Source organism: Chiloscyllium punctatum, chromosome 16 (genome assembly GCF_047496795.1).
Source record: "Chiloscyllium punctatum isolate Juve2018m chromosome 16, sChiPun1.3, whole genome shotgun sequence".
Classification (NCBI taxonomy): domain Eukaryota; kingdom Metazoa; phylum Chordata; class Chondrichthyes; order Orectolobiformes; family Hemiscylliidae; genus Chiloscyllium; species Chiloscyllium punctatum.
Window position 1 is genome coordinate 35,009,370 of NC_092754.1, and position 15,594 is coordinate 35,024,963.

A 15,594-nucleotide genomic window follows, 5' to 3' on the forward strand; every position below is an offset into this window, starting at 1 on the left:
GGCGATTCTGTAGAACTGCTGTGGACAGCTCTGCTTAACAGCCAAAGCATACTGGTGTTTTTTGCCATCCCTGGTCAATTTATGTGGTGGAATAATTAGTTTAAAACCTTACAAAATACATATTTGTTAGTATTTGGGAGTGGGAAGGATGCAAGTGAAAAGGATTGAGCAAACAGCAGCAGGGAGGACACTCTCCTCAGCAGCCTCTCCAGAACCCTCCCCAGAGACCTTACAGATTCTCAGGAATTGGCTGCGGTGATGGAGAGACTTGCCTTGAAAGTTGGGGCTGCGATTGAGGAGATCCATGGGGAGATTCATGCCCAGGTCCAACCTATCGTGTCCATGCTGCAGAAGCATGAGCAGCAGACCCAGGGCCTTGGAGAGCAGCTGGAGGAGGTGGAGGGTCGAACTAAGGCCTCGGAACCTGCGATGGAGTCCTCATCCAGTCGGATCCAGATGATGGAGCGAGAGGTGTGGGCCTTGCGAGACTATATTGATGACCTTGAAAATCGAGGTCTGAGGAGAAATCTCTGAATTATTATTGGGCTCCCTGAAGTTGAGGAAGATGAGGAGCCAGTCAGCTTCTTTGAAAGCTGGCTGCTGAAGTTTTTGGGCCTTCACATTGAGTCCAGAAGGCTGCAGTTTGAAAGGACTTGTTGAGTTGCAGCGCACAGGTCAGGGCCAGTGCAGCATCCCCACTCAGTCCTAGTGCACTTCCACTCATATAAGGACAAGCAAAAAGTGATAGATTATTGGGAAATGATCCACAGATACTGCTGGACAAGGGGTCAAAAATCATGTTTTCCCAGGATTTCTCAGCAGTTTAAATTCAAAAGAGGAAGTCCTTCGATGAAGTTAAAAAGAGGCTGAGGAACCTGGGCGTCCAGTACTCCATGAGATACCCCGCAGTGCTCTGTTTCAGCCACGAGGACTCCGTTTATACATTTGACTCAGTGGATAAAGCTAAAAACTTTGTAGACACTGTAAAAATGGACTGGCCTGAAGAATGCGGTTAATGTTTGTCTTCCTTTTCCCTTTTATTTTATTCCTTTCTTTCTCCCTAATAATTTATTTTTTTGGAAAGGGGGAAGAAAACTTGAAATAAGTTGTTCCTTTTTTTTAATAACTAGATTTTCTGATGAGAAATTTTGTGGATGCTCTTTGTTGTCTTCCCCCTTTAGTTTTGTTTGTTCTGTTTCTCTTTTAGTCACAAGTAGAGATGACATAAAGCCAGGGATGGGTGGTGTGCTCATCCTGAATTTGTCTTTTTTTCTGTTGATTTAAGGGCATCCCCTTGTTTATTTTCTGGCCGAAGGCTGGGGCACAGTCAGAGTTTGAAGGAGCTGTGAAGGAGGAAATGGGTAGGGTGAGTGCCCCCTCTGGGCAGGGGGAAGAGTCTTCTATTCAAGATTTTATATTTAGTTTTGTTTGTAGTTTATTGGTAGTAATAGTTGTTAATAGTTGCGATAGAGTAGTTTTTGTATATATAATTCTTCGACTCTGAGTCTTTGTTTACATGTGCTCTGCGCTTTGTAAGCAGGGTTCTCCCTCCGTGGGGTTCTAGGGTCTCCGAAATGGAAAATAGCCAGATGTCTTATTAAATGGTGCACCTGGAACATCAAGGGAAGTCATTTGCTTGTTGAAAGGAAAAAAGTGCTTTCTAGCCTTAGGAGGGAAAGGGTTGATATCGCTTTGTTGCAGGAAATCCATCCTGATGATGGGGAACACCTGAAATTACAACAGGGGGGTTATGACCAGGTGTTTTTATCATCCTTTACTACTAAATGTAGGGGAGTGGCTGTACTTATCCAGAAATATCTTCAGTTCACATTATTAGAACAGGTGAAGGATGAGCAGGGACGATTTGTGATGTGTGATGCTTAAAGTCCTGATACGTGGGGAGGGATAATGCAATTTAAATGTCTACTGTCCTCCAACACATCCCCTGAAATTTTGATTAGTTCTTTCTCTAAGTTGAGTGCTGTTGGAACACGGTACATTATTATAGGGGGGGGGGGATTTTAATTGTCTTTTGGACCTGACAGTGGACAAGATGCCTTGTGGCCCCCAACCTATTTCTTCGCAGCCCAAGCAGGTGGTTGACTTATGTGAGGAGTTGGGGCTGGTGGATATTTGCAGATGTCTTCACTTCACCCTACCGGCAGGGACTTCACCTTTTTTTTTTCAAACCCACATAAATGTCACACGAGGATTGATCTTTTTCAGGCTCCCTTGGCCCTTCTGGATTCGATTATGGATTGTAAAATTGGGAATATAGCTATATCTGATCACGCGGCGGTATATTTGGAGGTTAAGGCCAAGTGAGGGGCTAGGTTTGCGGCACTGGTGTTTGGACCCTTTTCTCCTTAAGGATTCCAAATTTGTGGAATACGTTTTGAAGGAGTTTCAGGAATTCTTGACTATCAACTCGGGCAAGGCTAGTAGTCTGTCTATGCTATGGGAGATTGCTTAGGCCTTTACTAGGGGATTAGCTATTTCCTATTCGACTAGCCGGAAATGACAGAAAGAGGAACAGCAGCGTCTACTTGAGACGCGGTTGAAAGCCGCCGAGGTGGCACATTTTGCGTGGCCTTCGGTGACGAAGCAACAGCGGATCATGGCCCTCCCAGGCTGCCTTGAATTCGATACTGACACAAAACACAAAGAAATAACCTTGCTTTTGCTAGACAATGGGGATAGGCCAGGGAAGTATTTAGCGTACCTGACTAGGAAAAAGCGTGCTCCCCAATCCATTAATGCAATCAGAGACAGCGCTGGGGTCCTTACACACAATGCTAATAAGATTAATGAGGCTTCTCGGGGTTTTTACTCTGAACTGTATCGGTCTGAAGGATGAGGGGACAGGAGTGCTAAAATGGAGGCCTTTTTTAAGAACCTGGACCTCCCAGGGGTAACTTTGGAACAGGCCTCTCTGTCCTTAACGGCCCCTTGACAAGTCAGGAAACACAGGAGGCAACTAAGCAACTTCAGAGTGGGAAAACACCTGGCCCTGATGGTCTCCCGGGTGAGTTTTATAAGGAGTTTATTGGGATTCTGTCAGGGCTGATGTTGGAAATGTACAATCACTCCTATATGCATGAATACCTACCATCATCTTTGAGAGAAGCTAATATTTCCTTAATTCTTAAGAAGGCGAAGGTTCCTGGGGATTGTGCCTCATACAGACACATCTCTCTCTTAAATTCAGATTTCAAGATTCTGTCTAATATCCTGGCACTGAGATTGGAAAAGATGTTGCCCCATATTGTTAAAGAGGACCAGAGAGGATTTATAAGAGGCCGTAGGTCCTCTAATAATATTAGAAGATTGCTGAATATGGTCCAAGTTTGTCAGCAACTATCGATTCAGGGGTTGGTGATTTCCTTAGATGCAGAGAAAGCATTTGACCAGGTGGATTAATCATATTTTTTTAATGTCTTAGAACAGTTTGGGTTGGGTGGGGTCTTTGCTAGGTGGGTAGAGGTTTTATATCGCCACCATCTGGCTGCGGTCAACACCAACTGGGTGAAGTCTGGAAATTTTAGGATTGGTAGGGGTAGTCATTTGGGGCTATTTCAGGATATAAGATTAACTTTGCAAAATCAGAGACTATGCCTTTGGGGAACCTTAAGGATGTGCCAGAGGTTGAAGGTGGCCCTAAGTTCCCTTTTAAGTTGTCACGGGCAGGATTTCAATACCTGGGCATTTTTATTACCCCCAAGTCTGATCTGTTATTTCAGACTAACTTTGCTCACTTGCTCGACAATATTAGGCAAGATCTCCAGAGATGGGAGGCTCTTCCAATTTCAGGTAAAAACCAGAGTCTAGATTAGAGTGGTGCTGGAAAAGCACAGCAGGTCAGGCAGCATCCGAGGAGCAGGAACAATCGACGTTTTGGGCAAAAGCCCTTCATCAGGAATAGAGGCAGGGTGCCTGTAGAGTGGACAGATAAATGGGAGGGGGGATGGGGGTGGGGAAAAAGTAGCATAGAGTACAATAGGTGAGTGGGGGTGGGGATGGAGGTGATAGGTCAGAGAGGAGGGTGGAGTGGATAGGTGGGAAGGAAGATAGGCAGGTAGGACAGGTCATGGGGGTGATGCTGAGCTGGAAGGTTTGAGCTGGGTTGAGGTGCGGGAAGGGGAAATGAGGAAACTAGTGAAATCCACACTGATGCCAAGGCGGAAGATGAGGCGTTCTTCCTCCAGGCGTCGGGTGGTGAGGGAGCGGCGGTGGAGGAGGCCCAGGACCTGCATGTCCTTGGCAGAGTGGGAGGGGGAGTTGAAATTCTGAGCCACAGGGCGGTGGGGTTGATTAGTGCGGGTGTCCCGGAGATGTTCCCTAAAGCGTTCTGCTAGGAGGCGTCCAGTCTCCCCAATGTAGAGGAGACCGCATCGGGAGCAACGAAAGCAATAAATGATATTGGTGGATGTGCAGGTAAAACTTTGGATGTGGAAGGCTCCTTTCGGGGCTTGCATGGAGGTGAGGGAAGAGGCGTGGACGCAAGCTTTGCAATTCCTGCGGTGGCAGGGGAGGGTGCCAGGAAGGGAGAGTGGGTTGGTGGGGGCGCGGACCTGATCAGGTAGTCATGGAAGGAACGGTCTTTGCGGAACGTGGAAATGGGTGGGGAGGTAAATATATCCCTGGTGGTGGAGTCCGTTTGGAGGTGACGGAAATGTCTTCGAATGATGTTTATGCGAAGGTTGGTAGCGTGGAAGGTGACCACCAGGGGGGTTCTGTCCTTGTTACAGTTGGAGGGGTGGGGTTTGAGGGTGGAGGGGTGGGATGTGGACAAGATGCATTGGAGGGCATCTTTAACCATGTGGGAAGGAAAATTGCAGTCTGTAACGAAGGAGGCCAACTGGTGTGTTCTGTGTTGGAAATGGTCCTCCTGGGAGCAGATGCGGTGGAGGTGGAGGAATTGGGAATTCGGGATTTCATTTTTGCAGGTGGTAGGGTGGGAAGAGTTGTAATCCAGGTAGCTGTAGGATTTGGTGGGTTTGCAAAAAAAAGTCAGTGTCAAGTCGGTCGTCATTAATGGAGATGGAGAGGTCCAGGAAGGGGAGGGGGTGTCATAGCTGGTCCAGGTGAATTTAAGGTTGGGGTGGAATGTGTTGGTGAAGTTGATGAATTGCTCAACCTCCTCGCGGGAGCACGATGTGGCGCCAATGCAGTCATCAATGTAGTGGAGGAAGAGATGGGGAGTGGTGCCGGTGTAACTGCGGAATATGGATTGTTCTAAAGTAGGAGGCGGTGTCTCGAAGGGGGAGATTATGATATCTTTTGAACAACTGAGCCGCAAATACGGGTTGCCCAACAGAGAGATTTTCCATTTTTTTCAGGTTGGGGATTTCAATCAGAAGAAGACTACTCTTCTCACTAAGCCGTATAAGCCTGATACAGAGAGGTTGTTGCTACGTTCCACAAGCACCCTTTCGGTTAGTGCCTTCTATCACCTGCTGGGTGGCAGGGTCTGGCAGGATATTAACCAGTTATGTGAGGTCTGGGAGCAAGAGCTAGGAGTGGAGATCTTTTCTGAAACAGGGAGAACATGTGGGAGAATGCTTGAAACATCTCAATCTGTAACAGGGCATGCGCTTTGCAGTTAAAAGTTCTGCACAGGGTTCATCTGGCACCAAACCATCTGGTGAAGTTTAAGAAAGGGATATCTTCAATGTGCGCCAAATGTAAAATAAGTGTAGGTACTCTTACATTGCTTCTGGCTATGCCACAGGCTCCGCGTTTAATGGAATGCCGTGGCGGGAGAGGTAGGGATGGTATTGAGGACTGAAGTCAAAATAGACCTCATCTCTCTCCTCTTAGTTCTACCGAATTCATCATCTTTAGATGGGCATGGGAAGAAACTATTTAATATTCTTGCATATTATGCACAGAAGAATATTCTGGTGAACTGGGTGTCTAAGAACCTGCCGGGCTTGCTGGGATGGCAGAAATTAATTATGGAGCACATTCCCTTGGATCTTTTTACAAACATGGTACACCACACAACAGACCATTTTTATAAGACATGGCAGCCCTACTTGAGTTATTTGGATGTAGATTTGTCCGTTATCTTAACTAGGGCATCTGTTTAACCAGGATGGTTAAGTTTGTCAAGTCCTGGGCCCTGGAAGGGGTCTCCTGAGTTATTGCAGGTATATATGCAATGCTCCCATTCCTTTGTTTGGGAGCTTTGCGCCGAGCATAGCTGTGTTCTTTTTGGTTTTTTTTGTTTTTTTTATCTATTAGTTATTTACTTATTTATTGGTGTTGTTTTGCACAGTGTTAGGGTTTGCTTTGTATTATAGGGTAGGTTAGTAGTTAGTAGACTGTAGTTGTATTGTAATTTATGTTTTTTTCTTATACTGATATTTGTTATTGCTTACATTTTTAATAATTTTATACGTTTGTAAAGTTAAAAAAAATTGCTAATAAATATATTTAACAAAAAAAAAACTCATTGTCCTTTCAGGCAGGAAATCTGCCACCCTTGCCTGGTCTAGCCTTCATGTAATTCCAGACCCACAGCATTGTGGTTGACTTTAAATGTCCTTTGGGCAATTGGGGATGAGTGATAAATCCTAGCCTAGTAGCAACACCCCCATCTCTTGAATGAATGAAGAAAAATAGTTTAATTCAGTAGTTTGAGGTCAATACCTGAAAGTTTATCTGTAGACTGCCATTACATTTCCATCAGTCTGATTAGTACGTAGTACCAAGTGATTCTAAAACTGGATTACTTTGTTCTGAATGTTGGTGGCTATTGTTTTAATTGTTCTTGGCATTTCCTTGTCTGCAGTTTCCTGATTTTTATTTGTATGAGTCATTCTGTGCCTTTGGTTGTTGCACTCTTGACTCTGCTGTAAGTTTTTTTTTCATGAAATTGGGTTAAAGTCATATATTTTGTTGTCCAACCTCAAATTAATATGGTTGACTATCCTAATTGGAGAAGCTGGTGGAAACCAGGTATTGCTCAAAAACAAATTCATTCTGATGTTTCAAATTGGAGGAAGATGCATGTTAGACAACTAATAAAACATATCTTCTACCTGATCTGTATAAAGCAAGAAGATTCCAATGTAGCCCATGAGGAAGCTGTGAATTGTTTAAAAATTGAAAAGGATACCATCTTTGCGAGATGTGTATTCTCTAATAGCTAAAGTTCTCTGGAATGATTGGCTATGTATTATAAATCAATTATTGAGTGTTTAATAATTGTTTTCTAAGCCATCATATGGTTAAATTTATTGATCATTTATATTATCAATATGATCAGTCCATAACTTTATCGAAAATATTGAAAGAAATGTTAATTTCAAGCAATCTTCTATTGCAGTGTTCAGTTATTTTGTCGTGGCAAGTGAACTAATAAATTAACCTTTGTGCATACAATGAGATGAGGTAGACTAGCAGTTTTATTTTAGCAGATAACTGTTGATTTAAAGGGCTGATGTAGTCTAACTTTTAAAATTATTGTGTTTTTGAGAACGTGCTTTTTTTTGTAATACATTGCACATCCATAAAGAAAGATTTGCATTTACACAGCAGCTTTCACAACTAAAGTTATTACAAAATGCTTCATAGATAATTATATATTTCTGAAGTTAAAGACATCTATCTTGATGATGTCCATCTTTAAGTTAATATGGTAGACTATTCTAATTGGAGAAACTGATGGAGACTGCTTAAAAACAAATTTCTGATGTTTGTAATAGTTTTAGCCAAAATATGACTAATGTGGTATAATTATCTTGATATTTGATTTGGAAACTGTGGGCCAACATACTGCGTATAGTATGTAAGCAGACCTAAAATAATTATTGACTGTTTCTTGATTCTTACAATGTTGAGGTTGGTAGTGTGACAGTGCTGCCGCTTTAACAAGGTTATTTTCTCAATGGCAGGGGAGTAGTCAGTTCTCCCAATTCAGGTTGTTTTCTACTCTTTTTTTTAGTTGTAACAGTCAGAAGCTGCTGTGGCAGATACAGTCAGGTAGATGGGATAACTCCAGGAAAGGTAGAAGGGGTAAACAGGTAGTGCAGGAGTCCCTGTGGCTATCTGTATCTGAAACAAGTATTCTGTTTTGGAAAATGTAGGGGGTGATGGACTCTCAGGGGAATGTAGCACGAACAGCCAAGTTTTTGGTACCAAGAATGGCTCGAATGTAATGAGGGGTACTTTGGATTCCAAGCAATTGATTGTGACAGGGGACTCTCTGTTCAGAGGCACAGGCAGACATTTCTCCAGTTGGCAGTGAAAAGGCAGAATGGTGTGTTACTTCCCTGGTGCCAGGATCAAGGCTATCTCGGAGAGGGTGCAGAATGTTCTCAAAGGGGAGAGGAACTAGCAGGAGGTTGTTGTACACATTGGAACAATTGATGTAGGATGGAAAAAGGATGAGATTCTGAAGGGAGAATATAGAAAGTCAGACAAGAATTTAAAAGGGAGGTCCTTGAGAGTAGTAATATCTTGATTATTCCCAGTGCTACGAGCTAGTGAGGGTAGGAATAGGAGGATAGAGGATGTGAATACGTGACTGAGGACTTGGTGCAGGGGAAAGGGTTGACAGATTGGAATGGGACCAGTAAACTGGCAGGGAGGTTTACTAGAGCTCCATGGGAGGATTTAAACTAGTAGAGTGGTGGGGAGTTGAGTGGAGGGACTCGGGGAAATAGAAAGGAAAGATATCAATCTGAGATCGGTACAGGTGGGAAAAGGAGAGTGTCAAACAGTCAGGGCAGGCAGCAACAAAGCAGAAAACAAGGTAGGACTGATAAACTAAACTGCATTTATTTCAATGCAAGAGGCCAAACAGGGAAGGCAGATGAACTAAGGGCATGGTTAGGAACATGGAACTGGGATATCACAGCAATTACAGACTGACAGCTTAATGTTCTCGGGCACAAATGCTCGAGGATGGATAGAAAGGTGTGGCAAAAGAGGAGGGGGGAGTGAGTTTTTGATAAGGGATAGCATTATGGCTTTACTTAGGGAGGATATTCCTGGGAATACATCCAGGGACGTTATTTGGGTGGAACTGAGAAATAGGAAAAGGATGATCACCTTATTGGTATTGTATTATAGACCAGCAAATAGTCAGCAGGAGATTGAGAAATAAATTTGTAAGGAGATCTTAGTTATCTGTAAGAATAATAGGATGGTTATGGTAGGAGATTTTAGCTTTCCAAGCACAGATTGGGACTGCCATAGTCTTAAGGGTTTAGATGGAGAGGAATTTCAGTGTGCACAAGAAAATTTTCTGATTTGGCACGTGGATGTACCTACTAGAGAAGATGCAAAACTTGACCTACTCTTGGGAAATAAGGCACGGCAAGTGACTGAGGAGTCAGTGGGGGAGCATTCTGGGGCCAGTGACCATAATTCTATTAGTTTTAAAATAGTAATGGAAAAGAATAGACAGGCTCTAAAAGTTGGAGTTCTAAATTGGAGGAAGGCCAATTTTGACGGTATTAGGCAAGAACTTTCAAATGTTGACTGGGGGCAGATATTCATGGGTAAAGGAACAGCTGGTAAATGGGAAACCTTCAGAAATGAGATAATTTGAGTCCAGAGACAGGATATTCCTGTTAAGGTGAAACATAAGGCTGGTAAGTGTAGGGAGTGCTGGATGACTAGAGAAATTGAGGTTTTGGTTAAGAAAAAGGAAGCATATGTCAAGTCTCAACAGCAGATCGAGTGAATCCTTAGAAGAGTATAAAGGTAGTAGGAATATACTTAAGAGGGAAATCAGGAGGGCCAAAAGGGGACATGAGAAGTTTTGGCAAATGGGGTTAAAGAGAATCCAAAGGGATTTTATAAATATATTAAGGGCAAAAGGGTAACTAGGGAGAGAATAGGGCTCCTCCAAGATCAGCAAAGCAGCCTATGTGTGGAACCACAGGAGATGGGGAGCAGACTAAACGAGTATTTTGCATCAGTGTTTACTGTGGCGAAGGACAAGGAAGATACAGAATGTGGGGAAATAGATGGTGACCACTTGAAAAATGTCCGTATTACAGAGGAGGAGGTGCTGGATATCTTAAAATGCATAAAGGTGGATAAATCCACAGGATCTCATGAAATAAAAGGAGAACTAGCCATTTGGATACAGAACTGGCTCAAAGGTAGAAGACAGAGGGTGGTGGTGGAGGGTTGTTTTTCAGACTGGAGGCCTGTGACCAGGGGAGTGCCACAAGGATCGGTGCTGGGTCTTCTACTTTTTGTCATTTACACAAATGATTTGGATGCGAGCATAAGAGGTACAGTTGGTAAGTTTGCACATGAAACCAAAATTGGAGGTGTAGTGGATAGCGAAGAGGGTTACCTCGGATTACAACAGGATCTTGACCAGATGGGCCAATGGACTGAGAAGAGGCAGATGGAGTTTAATTCAGATAAATGCGAGGTGCTGGATTTTGGGAAAGCAAATCTTAGTAGGACTTATAGTATTGCTGAAGAAAGAGACCTTGGATTGCAGATTCAAAGCTCCTTGAATGTGGAGTCGCAGGTAGATAGGATAGTGAAGAAGGCGTTTGGTATGCTTTCCTTTATTGGTCAGAGTATTGAGTACAGGAGTTGAGAGGTCATGTTGCGGCTCTACAGGACATTGGTGAGGTCACTGTTGGAATATTGCGTGCAATTCTGGTCTCCTTCCTATCGGAAAGATGTTGTGAAACTTGAAAGGGTTCAGAAAAGATTTACAAGGATGTTGCCAGGGTTGGAGGATTTGAGCTACAGGGAGAGGCTGAACAGGCTAGGGCTGTTTTCCCTGGAGCATTGGAGGCTGAGGGGTGACCTTATAGAGGTTTACAAAATTATGAGGGGCATGGATAGGATAAATAGACAAAGTCTTTTCCCTGGGATCGGGGAGTCCAGAACTAGAGGGCATAGATTTAGGGTGAGAGGGTAAAGAAATAAAAGACACTTAAGGGGCAACTTTTTTACGCAGAGGGTGGTACGTGTATGGGATGAGCTGCCAGAGGATATGGTGGAGGCTGGTACAATTGCAACATTTTAAGAAGCATTTGGATGCCTATATAAATAGGAAGGGTTTGGAGGGATATGGGCCGGGTGCTGGCAGGTGGGACTAGATTGGGTTGTGATATCTGGTCGGCGTGAACAGGTTGGACTGAAGGGTCTGTTTCCATGCTGTACATCTCTATGACTCTATGACCTGATCAGGTGTACCCTAGAGCTCTCTGCAAAGCTAGGGAAGTGATTACTGGGCCCCTTACTGATATATTTGCTTCATCGATTGTCACACGTGACGTGCTGGAAGACTGGAGATTGGCTAACGTGGTGCCACTATTTAGGAGAGGTATAAGCAATAGCCAGGGAACTATAAACCAGCGAGCCTGACATCAGTGTTGGGCAAGTTGTTGCAGGGAATCCTGAGGGACATGCATTTGGAAAGGCAAAGACTGATTAGGAATAGTCAACATGGCTTTTTGCATGGAAAATCATGTCTCTCAAATTTGATTGAGTTTTTTGAAGAAGTAAGAAAGAGGATTGATGAGGGCAGAGCAGTGGACATGATCTATATGGATTTCATTAAGGCGCTCGACAAGGTTCCTCATGGGATACTGGGGTTACCAAGGTTAGATCTCATTGAATATAAGCTTGAAGGTAGAAGACAGAGGGTGGTAGTGGAGGGTTCATTTTCAGACATGGAGGCCTGTGACCAGTGGTGTGCCACAAGGATTGATGCTGTGTCCACTGTTTTTCGTCATTTATGTAAATGATTTAGATGTGAACTTAAGAGGTATAGTTAGCAAGTTTGAAAATGACACCAAAATTGGAGGTATAGGGGACAACGAAGAAAGTTACCTCAGAGTACAACAGCATCTTGGTCAGATGGGCCAATAGGCCAAGGAGTGGCGGATAGAGCTTAATTTAGATCATTGTGAGGTGCTGCATTTTGGAAAGGCAAGTCGTGGCAGGACTTATCCACTTAAGAGTGTTGCTGAACAGAGAGACCTTGGAATGCAAGTTCATAGCTCCTCGAAAGTGGAGTTGCAGGTGAATAGGGTAATGAAGAAGGTGTTTCATATGCTTTCCTTTATTGGACAGAGCATTGCATGTAGGTGTTGGGAGGTCATGTTGCAGCTGTACAGGATATTCATTTGGCCATTTTGGATTATTGCATGCAATTCTAATCTCCCTCCTATAGGAAGGATGTTGTGAAACTTGAAAGTGTTCAGAAAATATTTACAAGGATGTTGCTAGGATGAGCTACATGGAGAGGCTGAATAGGCTTGGGCTGTTTTCCCTGGAGCATTGGAGACTGAGGGGTGACCTTATAAAATCATGAGGAACATGGATAAGATAAATAAACAAGATGTTTTCCCTGGTGTGGGGTGGGGGAGTCCAGAATTTGAGGGCGTAAGTTTAGGGTGAGATGGGAAAATTTTTTAAAAGGCACCTAAAGGGCAACTTTTTCATGTAGAGGGTGGTGGGTGTATGGATTGAGCTGCCAGAGGAAGTGGTTGAGGCTGACACAATTACAGCATTTAAAAGGCATCTGAATGCATATATGTATAGGAAGGGTTTAGAGAGATACGGGCCAAGTACTGGCAAATGGGGACTAGATTAGGTTACACTTTGTGGTCGACATGGACGAGTTGGACGATGCTGACCAGATTTGTTACCATGCTGTACATCTCTGACTCTAACTGTAGTGTTTAAATAAATTCTTATTGTTTAAAGCTGAGTGGTTTGTCCAGCTACGTCACTCTTGTAACATCCACCTCATAGCTGCCTTTAAAATAAGAAAAAGATAGGGTCTGAGCTGCCTCCTTAAAATATTTTGAGGGGGTCTGGCCTGATCCATAACAGAGGATTGATTGGAAAAAGTAATTTTAAGGAAAGTATTTTAACTTTTTAGTCTCTAACTCATTTGTAATAAAGCACTAATTGGTTTTAGTTTGAAAAAAATTAGTTCTGCAAAGGAAAATAATTGTAACAATAAATGAAATATTTCTTACTTTACTCAACTTGTCAGAAATTCCTTTTTATAATTTCAGCATGGCTCAATTAGCAGCTCTATTTTCCTTCAGTCAGAGGTTTGTAAGGTCAAATAGTAAAAACTTCATGGCTATGTAGTGTAAGTCTGAAGGGACGCTGCATTGTTGGAGGCATTTTTCTTCTGCTGAGTTGCTAAAATAAGGCCTTACTGGCACATTCAGCTAGTCTGCTAAAGATTCCATTATTTAAAGAGAAGGGAACCCAAATGTCCTAGAAATCATCCCCTTTACAATGATCACCTCCAGGAATATGTGAACTGCTTATCCATATGTTGTTTCTGTGACCTGTGAAATTTACTGCACCAGATGAATTCAGACACGTGGTGAGGTTTTCACAGAGATTTTCAATTTTCTGTTTCTTCCTTGTATTCCACCCTTCCCTTGCTTTTTTTTAAAGAAAAATGTTTTTCTCTCCATGTGCCATCTCAACTCTTGTTTTTTTTCTTTTATTTGTATTCTTTTCCATCTCTGTCTGTTGATCTGTCTCATTCTTACCTGTTCCTGCTTTTCTCTCTCTCTTTACCTCCATCTTGCTCTCTTATTCTCACCTGTCTTTTTTTTTGCTGATCCACTAAGCTTTCTGTCACTGTCTCTGTCACGTTCTTGCACCCTTGGCCTCTCACTCTCCCATTTGTGCTGTTGTGCCCCATTGTTCACTTACTGTCGCTCTCTTCCCCTGCTCATTCTTTTTCTCTGTTTTGTCAATTATATGTAAATGAGATTAGTAGGCTAAGTAAGCATTTTGCATTCTTTATATTTAATATAAATAATTGTAATTATTTCTTGTGTTCATATTAAGTCATTCAAGGCAATTGATTTGGAAATCTAATGAATATAAATCAAGAGTATGGGCAACTATATTTCATAGGCAAAATAACTAATTCTCTCTTCCACCCATGGAAAGTCTCGGATTCCTGATGCATTAGGAAATGGAGAACAAAATAAACTGAAAGCAAAACAAGAAATGAACATTGTGTAGCTATTAACACTGTACAGATTTTAATGAATTTTAGTTTTAACTTCTTAAATTTGTCACTTATCACACTGACTTGAGACAGAATATCATTTGTGTCCTTTGCAATCTGAGTGGTGCAGAGAGAGCCGGTTTTGACGCTTAAAATTCTCAGTTTCATGTTGAAATTCCTTTCATGTCCTTGCCCTTCCCTAGCACTGGAATATTCTTTTGGCCCTAGAACTCTCCAATAAAATCTGCATTCCATCAACTTTGTCAAATTGTGTGTTCCAAACTTTCTCCACCCATCATTTCTGGCATTATTTTCAAGTTCCCAGGCTGTAAGCTTGAATTTTCTTTTTACAACTTTACTTCTCCTCTTACTTTTAAATCCCAAATCATTGACCAAATATTTGACTACCCTTCCCAAATATCTCTCTTCTCAGTATGCTGATTATATTTATGAATTTAAGAAGTATCATTCAATATGTTTCTGTTATTCTTGCATTTTATATATAAATTGAAGCAGTTTCTGCTTGCATACATGTATGTAAGTCGCTACTGCAGATCTGGCTAATTGTAAATTATGAAGCAGTCACTTGGAATTTATTCTAATGTCATGTAATTGGATGATACATTTTTGGAACATGCTTGTAAATGGTCTTAAATATAGAGTTCTATATGATAAATTCATTGAGGAAGCATTTTAAACAATATTAAAACATTCCCTAATAGTACTAGTATTTGATAAAGTTTGAACGACTTGGGTAGTAGGAGAAGCACCAGAAGAGAGAGGAGAGAAATATGATCATAAGACAGCGTTAAATCACCTGTAAAATATCCTAAAAATTTGCAAAATCCAAACTTAAGCACAAATAGAAATAACTGGCTGTGGTGTGGTGGCCATTATAGAGATGTGATCAAAGTTTGTGCGAAGATTTGTAGCTCCGGTGCTCGTTGTTGTGGTTCTGTTCGCCGAGCTCCACTGATTCAACCAACAAGCACATCGACCTGGACCCAATATACTGGCCACTGCAGCGGACAGCTGGAACTGACAACCGGGAGCGGCAGATTCAAACCACTATAAATGCCGGAGGAAAGATCACAGAAGTGCTTCACAGGAGGCTCCCAAGCAGTGAGGATGTCGTCTAGACAGGGGACGAAATGTCTACAACACAAATTCCCAGCTCGGCCAACAGAGATGTGATTGTAAACCGACAATGTATGGGAAATGAATATTCAACCATATCTGACAAGCATACAAGAAAAAGAGATGAGAATGCAATTAAAACAGCAAGATTTTGGAATCCATATGGATGAAGTTGAAAAAGGGGAATAAGTCACCCACTGGAGTTATTTATCGACTCCCTAAGAGTAGCTGCATTATAGAATAGAGCGTACATTAAGACAATGAAAGTACGACAATAATTATGGGAAAATTTTGTCTTCATATAGATGAGCACATTTGCAAGTATAACCTTGAGTTCATGGTGTATCTGGGGATGTTTATTGGAACAACCAAAAAACAGTCGATTCGAGACAATGAATGTGTAATGAGATGGGGTTATTTAATGAATTCATGGTAATGGGTCCTCTTAAAGTGCAATAGCGCATGAGAATTTC

General features: G+C 42.3%; 1 protein-coding gene across 4 annotated transcripts in view; it reads left to right on the forward strand.

Moving 5' to 3' along the window:
• Nucleotides 1-15,594, forward strand: part of mtor (mechanistic target of rapamycin kinase) — a 356,079-nt gene that overhangs the window by 4,176 nt on the left and 336,309 nt on the right. Inside the window, exon 1 of one of the 4 annotated variants that reach the window (XM_072586720.1) lies at nt 5,417-5,435. The exons of the other annotated variants lie outside the window; for them this stretch is intronic. The gene's annotated coding sequence lies outside the window, so the exon portion shown is untranslated. Of the gene's footprint in view, nt 1-5,416; nt 5,436-15,594 lie in introns of those variants that run through there. 4 annotated transcript variants of the gene reach the window in all.